The following is a 12,460-nucleotide window of genomic DNA, read 5'->3' on the forward strand; positions in this document are numbered from 1 at the left end:
ATCTCCGCTGACTCCCGCCATAAACGTCTAAGCTCAGAAAGGCCAAGCGGCCATTTTTGTTTCAGTAGTTCGAGGGAATAGAGCTGCTACCAAACACAACACCCAGAGGAACAATTGATCAGGTATAATTAAATCCAACATACTTCCCCACGATGTCTACCCTCAGGGGTCAGACAGGCTGCCTTTATACACATAACACTGTGGGCATATCCTCATGATATCTTATCTAATGTGTATTGTTAGCTTTACACCACATCTCAAAGTTCTAGTGCAAATCTTTTCTTTTTTTTTGCCCATTTTACTTTTCGTAATAACAGCTTCTTGACAGCTACATTTTCTTTCAGACCCATAGAATTAAAGGGAAGGTGTCATGTTTTTTACTTATTTTTCATTATATTGCTTTTAATATAATGTAAACAAAAATTGTATTTATTTGTGATGTCACTTTCTACTTTTTAATGTATTCATACATTTACTTCTCTATGGGGGTTGCCATTTTTTTTTTCATCTCTTTATGTGTCAATTAACGACACATACAGAGATGCTATACAGCACATACAATCCCGTAGAGAATGCAAATAGAAGCCGTTCCATTCTCAGAAGCGTGCACCGTCTGTGTGTGAACTGCGCATTCGCAGTTCCCACACAGACCAGAACGAAGCTCGTTCGTAGAGCGAAATCCGGCGCCATTTTCATGTGGAACGTAAGACGCTGCCGGACAGTAAGATGACGACTTCCGGCCATATGTTCAATGAAGGCGCAAGGAAGAGTAGCGTAGGCGGCAAGAACTTTGGTAGACCAGCGGAGGCGGCGGCAGAAGCAGGAGAAGGAGTAGGTAATTTATGTTCGTGTATGATGTGCGACTGTGTGATACTGTCTGCTGAGCCCTGTATCTAATCCCATCATGTGCAGTCACTCAGAAAATGGCGGCACACAGTGTAGGAAGTTTGAAGACATTCAAACCCCTCCTTCTCCTGGCACTAGCCAGAAGAAGGGAGGGGGGATTGTGTGAGGACACTGTAAAGGATCTGCCAGGCACTACGTCTGTGGAGACTCCCAGGGTTAATCAGTCGACACCTGAGGCCAGACCTCTTAGACTGACACCGGCTCCCACCAATCAGGGTGGCAGGCTCAGGAGTGGGAGAGCCTATCGCGGCCTGGTCAGTCAGAGTTAGCTCCGCCCCCTGTCCATTTATACCTGCAGTTTTCTCTTCCTCATTGCTTGTTATTCTTTTGGATTCCTGGCCCCACTGCTGCTTGCTCCAGCCTGCTTCTGCCGTGCTTCTGCCTTGCTGCAGTTCTCCTTGACTTGACTTGCTTTGCTTTGCCCCTGGCTTGCTTCTGTCTCCGTGCCCGCTCGGGTTACTCACTTCGTCCTGGTCCTGACTGTTCGTTCGCCGCTCCGTTTCCTCGTGGCGTTCCGTGGCTACTGCCCCTTCCCTTGCGTGTTCCCTGTTTGTTTTCCTGTGCACTTAGACAGCGTAGGGACCGCCGCCCAGTTGTACCTCGTCGCCTAGGGCGGGTCGTTGCAAGTAGGCAGGGACAGGGCGGTGGGTAGATTAGGGCTCACTTTCCCTTCACCTCCTTCCTGCCATCACAGAATAACAAGCCCTTACCTAGTCTACCATTTCTCCTACGCTGTCGCTATCATGGACCCCCTTGAGACCCTGACCCAGCAGATGCAGGGCCTCTCCCTACAGGTCCAGGCCCTGGCCCAAAGGGTTGGGCGCACCACCTCACCTCTAGAACCCGACCTCAAGTTACCTGACCGGTTTTCAGGGGACCGTAAGACGTTTCTCTCCTTCCGGGAGAGTTGCAGACTATATTTCCGCCTTAAGCCCCACTCCTCAGGTTCCGAGAACCAGCGGGTGGGTATCATCATATCCCGACTCCAGGAAGGGCCCCAAGAGTGGGCCTTCTCCTTGGCTCCTGACGCCCCTGAACTTTCCTCTGTTGATCGTTTTTTCTATGCCCTCGGACTCATTTACGACGAGACTGACAGGACTGCTTTAGCCGAGAGTCAGTTGGTGACCTTACGTCAGGGTAGGAGACCGGTTGAGGAATACTGTTCTGATTTTAGGAAGTGGTGCGTAGCTTCTCAGTGGAACGATCCGGCCCTAAGGTGCCAGTTTAGGTTAGGATATTCTGACGCCCTGAAGGATCTGCTGGTTAGCTACCCCTCGTCTGACTCCCTTGACCAGGTTATGGCCCTAGCAGTACGACTTGACCGACGTCTCAGGGAACGTCAGCTAGAACGCTTCAGTGTGCTCCCCTCTGACTTTTCTGCGATCCCCCCGAGGTCCCGACCTCCTCGCCCCTCCACGGAGGACTCGGAGGTACCTATGCAACTCGGGGACTCCATGTCCCCTCGACAACGTAGGGAGTTTCGCAGAATGAACGGTCTCTGCTTCTACTGTGGGGACGACAAGCATCTACTGAACACCTGTCCCAGGCGCAAGAATAAGAAGCCGGAAAACTTCCGCGCCTAAGTGATCATCGGGGAGGTCACTTGGGCGCACAGGTATTTCCCGTTAATGTGAAACGCAATAAAATTTTGCTTCCCTTTCAGGTCTCGTTTGCTGGCCGGTCTGCCACGGGCAGTGCTTTCGTGGATTCTGGCTCATCTGCTAATATCATGTCTGTGGAATTTGCTATGTCTCTAAAGATGCCTTGTATTGATTTACCTTATCCTATCCCTGTAGTAGGAATCGACTCTACTCCCCTTGCTAATGGTTATTTTACTCAGCATACTCCTGTTTTTGAACTCCTGGTTGGCTCCATGCATTTGGAGCAGTGCTCTGTACTGGTAATGCAGGGATTATCGTCTGATCTGGTTTTAGGCCTTCCCTGGTTGCAGTTGCATAATCCCACGTTTGATTGGAATACTGGGGATCTCACCAAATGGGGTAATGAATGTCTTATGTCATGTCTTTCTGTTAACTCTATTTCTCCCCGGGAGGAGGTAAACACGCTTCCTGAGTTCGTTCAGGACTTCGCCGATGTGTTTTCTAAGGAGGCCTCCGAGGTGTTGCCCCCCCATAGAGATTACGATTGCGCTATCGATTTGGTGCCTGGTGCCAAGCTTCCTAAAGGTAGGATATTTAATCTTTCATGTCCTGAACGTGAAGCCATGAGGGTGTATATCCAGGAATGCCTGGCCAAGGGTTTCATTCGCCCCTCGACTTCTCCTGTAGGTGCTGGCTTCTTCTTCGTGGGGAAGAAGGATGGTGGTCTTAGGCCGTGCATTGATTATCGTAACCTGAATAAGGTCACTGTAAGGAACCAGTACCCACTTCCTTTGATTCCGGATCTTTTTAATCAGGTTCAGGGAGCCCAATGGTTTTCTAAGTTCGATCTACGGGGGGCATATAACCTTATCCGCATCAAAGAGGGGGATGAGTGGAAAACTGCGTTCAACACACCCGAGGGTCATTTCGAATACCTGGTCATGCCCTTTGGGTTGTGTAACGCCCCTGCTGTCTTCCAGAATTTTATTAATGAAATCCTGAGAGAGTACCTGGGTAATTTTCTTGTTGTGTACCTTGATGACATACTGGTGTTTTCCAAGGACTGGTCCTCTCACGTGGAGCATGTCAGGAAGGTGCTCCAGGTCCTTCGGGAGAATAATCTGTTTGCTAAGGCTGAGAAATGTGTCTTTGGGGTACAGGAGATACCATTTTTAGGGCAAATCCTCACTCCTCATGAATTCCGCATGGACCCTGCCAAGGTTCAAGCTGTGGCGGAATGGGTCCAACCTGCCTCCCTTAAGGCGTTACAGTGTTTTTTAGGGTTCACCAACTATTACAGGAGATTTATTGCCAACTTCTCGGTCGTCGCTAAGCCTCTTACGGACCTTACCCGCAAGGGTGCTGATGTCCTCCATTGGCCCCCTGAGGCCGTCCAGGCCTTTGAGACTCTCAAGAAGTGCTTTATCTCGGCCCCCGTGCTGATTCAGCCCAACCAAGAGGAGCCATTTATTGTGGAGGTTGACGCTTCCGAGGTGGGAGTGGGGGCCGTCTTGTCCCAGGGTACCAGCTCCCTCACCCATCTCCGCCCCTGTGCTTACTTCTCTAGGAAGTTTTCGCCCACGGAGAGTAACTATGATATTGGCAACCGCGAACTTCTAGCCATTAAATGGGCTTTTGAGGAGTGGCGGCACTTCCTGGAGGGGGCCAGACACCAGGTAACGGTCCTTACGGATCACAAGAATCTGGTTTTCCTAGAATCGGCCCGGAGGCTTAATCCTAGACAAGCTCGGTGGGCACTATTCTTTACCAGATTTAATTTCTTGGTTACCTATAGGGCTGGGTCCAAGAATATTAAGGCTGATGCTCTGTCACGTAGTTTCATGGCCAATCCTCCTTCCGAGAAGGATCCCGCTTGTATTTTACCCCCTGGTATAATCATCTCTGCCACGGATTCTGATTTAGCTTCTGATATCGCGGCTGATCAGGGTGCAGCTCCCGGGAACGTCCCTGGGGACAAACTGTTTGTTCCCCTGCAATACCGGCTGAGGGTACTCAGGGAAAACCATGACTCCGCTCTATCTGGTCATCCTGGCATCTTGGGCACCAAACACCTCATTACCAGAAACTATTGGTGGCCTGGGTTGCCTAAAGATGTTAGGGCTTACGTCGCCGCTTGTGAGGTTTGCGCTAGGTCCAAAACCCCTAGGTCCCGACCTGCGGGCCTACTACGTCCCTTGCCCATTCCCCAGAGACCTTGGACCCATATCTCCATGGATTTTATCACCGATTTGCCTCCATCTCAGGGCAAGTCGGTGGTGTGGGTGGTAGTCGACCGCTTCAGCAAGATGTGTCACTTTGTGCCCCTTAAGAAGCTACCTAACGCCAAGACGTTAGCTTCTTTGTTTGTGAAACACATCCTGCGTCTCCATGGGGCCCCAGTCAATATCGTTTCGGACAGAGGGGTACAATTTGTTTCCTTATTTTGGAGAGCCTTTTGTAAAAAGTTGGAGATTGATCTGTCCTTCTCCTCCGCCTTCCATCCCGAAACTAACGGCCAAACGGAAAGGACCAACCAATCCCTGGAACAATATTTAAGGTGTTTCATCTCTGACTGTCAATTCGATTGGGTCTCATTCCTTCCCCTTGCTGAATTTTCCCTGAATAACCGGGTCAGTAACTCGTCAGGGGTCTCCCCGTTTTTCTGTAATTTCGGGTTTAACCCAAGGTTCTCCTCCGTCTCCCCTGGTTGTTCCAATAATCCTGAGGTAGAGGATGTTCATCGGGAACTGTGCACTGTCTGGGCCCAGGTTCAGAAGAACCTAGAGGCGTCCCAGAGCGCACAAAAGATTCAGGCGGATAGTAGACGTTCTGCTAACCCCCGGTTTGTCGTCGGGGATTTGGTCTGGTTGTCGTCCAGGAACTTGCGCCTTAAGGTCCCGTCCAGGAAGTTTGCTCCCCGATTTATTGGGCCTTATAAGGTCATTGAAGTCCTCAACCCTGTATCCTTCCGTCTGGAGCTGCCCCCATCCTTCCGCATACACGACGTCTTTCATGCTTCCCTCCTTAAACGCTGCTCCCCGTCCTGGTCCCCCTCTAGGAAACCTCCTGTTCCCGTTCTCACCCCTGAGGGGGTGGAATTCGAGGTGGCCAAGATTGTGGACAGTAGGATGATCCAGGGCTCCCTCCAGTACCTGGTCCATTGGAGAGGATACGGGCCGGAGGAGAGGACTTGGGTACCTGCTCGAGATGTTCACGCTGGGGTATTGGTCAGGAGGTTCCACCTTCTCTTCCCCACTAAACCGGGTCCTCTTAGTAAGGGTCCGGTGGCCCCTCATAAAAGGGGGAGTACTGTAAAGGATCTGCCAGGCACTACGTCTGTGGAGACTCCCAGGGTTAATCAGTCGACACCTGAGGCCAGACCTCTTAGACTGACACTGGCTCCCACCAATCAGGGTGGCAGGCTCAGGAGTGGGAGAGCCTATCGCGGCCTGGTTTAGTCAGAGTTAGCTCCGCCCCCTGTCCATTTATACCTGCAGTTTTCTCTTCCTCATTGCTTGTTATTCTTTTGGATTCCTGGCCCCACTGCTGCTTGCTCCAGCCTGCTTCTGCCGTGCTTCTGCCTTGCTGCAGTTCTCCTTGACTTGACTTGCTTTGCTTTGCCCCTGGCTTGCTTCTGTCTCCGTGCCCGCTCGGGTTACTCACTTCGTCCTGGTCCTGACTGTTCGTTCGCCACTCCGTTTCCTCGTGGCGTTCCGTGGCTACTGCCCCTTCCCTTGCGTGTTCCCTGTTTGTTTTCCTGTGCACTTAGACAGCGTAGGGACCGCCGCCCAGTTGTACCTTGTCGCCTAGGGCGGGTCGTTGCAAGTAGGCAGGGACAGGGCGGTGGGTAGATTAGGGCTCACTTTCCCTTCACCTCCTTCCTGCCATCACAGACACTAGAGGAGAGTGTGTCCACCCCAAATTTGCAGCATAAATTAATGAGGTTACTTTACCATAGTGACCATGCTGCAATTTTGGGAACTGCTCCCTCTAGTGGCCAGCACATGGAAATGTTATAAACTAGAATCTAATTTATAATATTTCCTGACTTGTGAAAAAATGAAAAAATTAAAACAATGTGTAATCACTTATATACTAATTGTTGAACTGAAGAAAAAAAAAATTCTAGCGACACATTCCCTTTAAGTTGTCATCTCACAATAAAGGGATGGACAGAAACCCCTGATCTGGAGCAGTAGTTAAAGAGGCTCTGTCACCAGATTTTGCAACCCCTATCTTCTATTGCAGCAGATCGGCGCTGCAATGTAGATAAGAGTAACGTGTTTTTTTTTTTAAAAACGAGCATTTTTGGCAAAGTTATGACCATTTTTATATTTATGCAAATGAGGCTTTCTACAGTACAACTGGGCGTGTTTAAAGTAAAAGTACAACTGGGCGTGTATTATGTGCGTACATCTGGGCGTTTTTACTTCTTTTACTAGCTGGGCGTTGTGAATGGGAGTGTATGATGCTGACGAATCAGCATCATCCACTTCTCTTCGTTAACACCCAGCTTCTGGCAGTGCACAGACACACAGCGTGTTCTGGAGAGATCACGCTGTGACGTCACTCACTTCCTGCCCCAGGTCCTGCATCGTGTCGGACGAGCGAGGACACATCGGCACCAGAGGCTACAGTTGATTCTGCAGCAGCATCAGCGTTTGCAGGTAAGTAGCTACATCGACTTACCTGCAAACGCCGATGCTGCTGCAGAATCAAATGTAGCCTCTGGTGCCGATGTGACCTCGCTCGTCCGACACGATGCAGGACCTGGGGAAGTGACGTCACAGCGTGATCTCTCGAGAACACGCTGTGTGTCTGTGCACTGCCAGAAGCTGGGTGGTAACGAAGAGAAGTGGATGATGCTGATTCGTCAGCATCATACACTCCCATTCACAACGCCCAGCTAGTAAAAGAAGTAAAAACGCCCAGATGTACGCACATAATACACGCCCAGTTGTACTTTTACTTTAAACACGCCCAGTTGTACTTTAGAAAGCCTCATTTACATAAATATAAAAATGGTCATAACTTGGCCAAAAATGCTTGTTTTAAAAAAAAAACAAAAACGTTACTCTTATCTACATTGCAGCGTCGATCTGCTGCAATAGCAGATAGGGGTTGCAAAATCTGGTGACAGAGCCTCTTTAACTTTAAGTTCATCCTATCTCTCAAAGATTAACATTTTGGTGACATTTTTGGTAGTCTACTAGTTGGCAATTTTTAGTAGTTTTGTTTTTTCTAAATCTTTCAATTATTTTTTGAGAATTCTTGTTTTTTTTCCACTTATTTGCCCCTTCCTTATGGAGGTTGATTTTTATTTATTTCATGTCCTCAGAAATATCTCCATTAACCATTCTAGATGCACATGAGCATGAAATTTGCAGTGCAGTTAAGGCGTGTTAAACTGGTCGTACACAAAAGATAAATATTGGCTGAACTGAGAACTAATTTGCTTGAGGGCAGCCAGACTGTTCCCCGACATCTGCCATCAGGGGAATGAAGCATGTTGGACATTAACATGTTAAATCCTTTTTTTTAACTGGGAGATAAGGTCTGCAAGATGTTTTCTTCCTGCTGAAATAAACATGCATGTTATGCAAATCTGTACGTACATGTTGCGGGAGATTCCTATCAGTTGAACTCTCCTTCAGCAACCAGCTGAACCATCTTTCCCATAAACATGCAATTTTTCCAACTCATCTTTCCCTATACGCATTACATTGTCAACCGATCCCACTGGCATCTATCTCATGTGTCCAGCCTTAGTTTCTTGTGTTAGTGTCTCTTTTAAGGGCAACATACCAAAAATAAAGAGTGGAGATATGAAATTCTAAAAAATATTATATTAAGTGCTAGAAGCTTTTGCCTAACAATCTGTTACTTACAGATGAACATAAACTGTATATTTTCTGCTATATTTTCCCTTTTAATTTAATATGTTTAACTTTTACTTAATGGACACTTTCACTGATAATTAAATAAGCAAAAGGGTGGTCTTTGTTTTGGTCTCTTTAGACATATGAATAATTGGTATTGTCCCACAAAACTTTTGACTATATTCTTTGAAGTTGCTCTGATATATAAACATATTGGTTAGAGGAGTTATATCATGAATCATTTTCATACCAGAAGTCCAGAAATGCTGTTAACAGCTGTATTATAGTAATTTTCAGTATTTCTAGCACATAAAATACCTTTCTCGTATTTTTTTTTTTCCTTCCACGTGTCCCCCTTTGTGCTGCTGCTAGTCTGTGCTGCCGGGGACTTTGAGCAGATTCAGCATCCTTCCCCCTGTGGCAGGTGACAATATAGTCCCTTCTTACTTTCCCTGCAGACAGGTAAAATGGGATCCAGAATAGGGAAGATATGTACTGCGTGACATTCACAGTATGCACTCCCTGAGGCACCAATGAAAATATTATAAAATAAAACAATAAAGCTTTACAAACCAAACAAGCTGAGAAGAATGTCTTCTTAATTACACTGCGGAGGCTCTGCTCCTTCCCTGACAAGCAGGGCAGAAAGCTATTTCTATTGGTCACTCTGCAGTTAACAGAATACCACTATACAAAAAAACTAACTGTGGGTAGAGTGATTGAGCATGTGTGTCCACCATTACTCAGCTCATTAGGTGGACATGCACATTGCTATACACTTTGAACACCAGGTGGCACCATACTATGTAAGTAAATGTTATAGCTCTGCACTGGATGTTTTTGTTTTTTTTAAAAACAGCATGTAAATGGCAAAAATTGTTCATTTATTATGATTTATACAATTAAAATTATATTTAACGATGGGAAACCCCAATTAAGAACTTGAGGAGCAAACATGAAAAAAATGTTAGATGACCAAACACAACATTCTAAATGCAGATATTTTGCCCCCAAAAGACAAAAAATAAAAAAGACCAAGCCTACTTACACAGTGATTATTAATTTGTGCTTAAATTGTAGCACTTGGAAAATATATTTAAAAATGCCAGACAGAAGGAAATATATTATTTTCATTATACTTAATTGTCTCTTCTCATGTGGTCACCTAACATGTTTGAATAGGTCGAAAATACCCTCAAAAGAAAATGTGTGAATAATCTTATTATTTTAGTTTGAAGTGAGAGACAGTGTTGACACAGTCTACGTCTACCACTATTCACATTAGCTATGCCTTTTAAAGACTACTGATTACTGGATGTTTAAAACCTTTTAGCAAGACTACAGTAACATCTTTTAAACAAGAGTCAGGCAAAGAGATCAGTAATAGGAAATGAAAGACGTACACATCATAATGAATAGACCTACAGAAGAATGACTATATTATTACATGAGAAATGTTACTGAGAAGCACATGAAATCATTCTTAATCATATAAAGAGTTTGGGACTAGTTCCACTGAAAGACAGTCTATAGATATATTGAATGACAGTCACACAGGGTTTACAGGTGCCTTTCTCCTTCTCTTATTGCTGTTCTTCACAATCAAGAGATCAAAAAAATACGACATGGCTTAGATGACCTATTAACCTAAGTTGGAACTATGAAATTATTTCTATCTGTTGACAAAAGTGGACAATTTTAAAACCCCTTCCCGACATTTGCCGTATAGGTACGTCATGGAAAGCATTGAATTCCCGCATCTTGACGTACCTATACGCCGAATGTTTGGGACCGGCTCAGAAGCTGAGCCGGTGCCTTCCATCACCGGATCTCAGCTGTATCTTACAGCTGACATCCGGCTGTAACGGCGGGGACCGAAATTAGCTTCGATCCCCGCCATTAACCCCTTAAGTGCAGCGCTCAAACGCGATCGCTGCACTTAAGGTGTTTGCAGCTCATCGGAACCCCAGTAATGAAATTGCCGGGGTTCCGGTGGCTGCAATGGCAACCGGAGACCTAATACTGGCCTCCCGGTCTGCCTAGCACCGAAGCCGGTCAAGATCCGCCCGGCGGCGGAGCCTGATCGGCTTCCGTAGCTGCCGGCAAGATGGCGCCGGGTCAGGAGCTGATCCGGCGTCATCAGCGGTGGAAGTCAGCTGTACTGTACAGCTGACATCCACCTGTAACGGCAGGAACCGGAGCTAGCTCCGATCCCTGCCATTAACCCCTTCGATGCAGCAATCGAAAGCGATTGCTGCATCGTAGCGGTTACTAGCAGATCGCCAGCCCTGACAGGCAATCAGGACTGGTGACTGCTGTTATGGCAACAGGAGACACAATGGTCTCCTGCTCTGCCATTACGGAAGCCGATTTAGGCCCCGCCGGAAGGCGAAGCCTAATCGGCTTGCTGTCAGTGAATGACTGACAGATCTAATACATTGCACTACATAGGTAGTGCAATCTATTAGAAAAAAAAAATCTGACCGTTGGACCTTCAAGTCCCCTAGTGGGACTTGAGAAAAAGTGTAAAAAAAGTATAAAAAAGTGTAAAAAAAAGTGCAAAAAATAAAAGTTTGAAAACAATAAAAGTTTCAAGTAATCAAATAAAACACAATCCCCCTTTTACTCTTATCAAGTCCTTTATTATTGAAAAATAATAAACCATATGTATTTGGTATCGCCAAGACCGTAACGACCTGATGTATCAAAATATTATATTATTTATTGCACGCGGTGAACAGCGTAAAAAAAAACGTAAAAAACTTTACCAGAGTTTCTGTTTTTTGGTCACTTTGCCCTACAAATATTAGAATAAAAAGTGATCAAAAAGTCGCACGTATCCAAAAATGGTACCTATAAAAACTATAGCTTGTCCCGCAAAAAACAAGCCCTCATACAACTCCGTCGACAAAAAAATTAAATAGTTATGGTTCTCACAACTTGGCGACAGAAAAAATACATTCTTTTTACAAAAGTAATTTTATTGTGCAAAAAGTTGTAAAACATGAAAAAGTGCTATAAATTAGGTATCACCGGAATCGCACTGACCCACAGAATAACGTGAACATGTAATTTATAACGCATGGTGAACGCTGTATAAAAAAAAACGAAAAAAGCTGTGCCAGAATTGCGTTTTTTTTGTTTACCTGGCATTCCAAAAAATAGGATAAAAGGTGATCAAAAAGTTGCATGTACCCCAAAATGGTACCAATAATAACTACAGCTCGTCCCGCAACAAACCAGCCCTCATACCGCTACGTCTATGAAAAATAAAATTAGTTTTGGCTCCAATAAGTCAGGAAATAACAAATATGCAGTTGTGCCCGATGGGAACATTTCTTCTGTTTGAAGAGGCGATTTATCAAGGACCTAAAATTAGGGAACCAGGAAAGGGAGGGCCCAAACATATCCGCTGGAAGCGAGGGTGCCCGTATTATACCAGGACAACACTTCCCAGCAAAATTCCCCAAACTGCAAAGGCGCGGAGTGTGGACCAAAAGGGGGATAATAAAGGACACCATATATCAGTGTGACACCCACCTGTGCAGAAAGAATTGTGTCACAGCGTAACACACATCTATGGATCATTTTATTGTTTTTTTTTTTACCCCATTATTATACCACCTAACTATGCCCCTTATATATTCTGCCCGGCTTACATATGCCCTACATTATAAACGGAAACACCAGTAAGACTCCAAACAAAACTACTACCAAGCAAAATCCACGCTCCAAAAGCCAAATGGCATTTCCTCCCATCTGAACCCTACAGCGTCCTCAAACAGCAGTTTCCTTCCACATATATGGCACTGTCATACCCGGGAGAACCCTTTTAGCAATTTTTGGGGTGTGTGTCTCCAGTGGCATAAGCTGGGCACGACATATTTGCCACTGAATGGCATATCTAGGGAAAAATATAAATTTTGAATTTGCACCATCCACAGCGCATTCATTTATGGAAAAGACCTGTGGGGTGAAAATGCTCACTAAACCCCTTAATAAATGCCTTGAGGGGTGCAGTTTCCATAATGGGGTCACTTCTCAGGGGTTTCTTTTTATTATTTCACATCTGAG

This window comes from Rhinoderma darwinii, chromosome 11, assembly GCF_050947455.1.
Source record: "Rhinoderma darwinii isolate aRhiDar2 chromosome 11, aRhiDar2.hap1, whole genome shotgun sequence".
Lineage (NCBI taxonomy): Eukaryota > Metazoa > Chordata > Amphibia > Anura > Rhinodermatidae > Rhinoderma > Rhinoderma darwinii.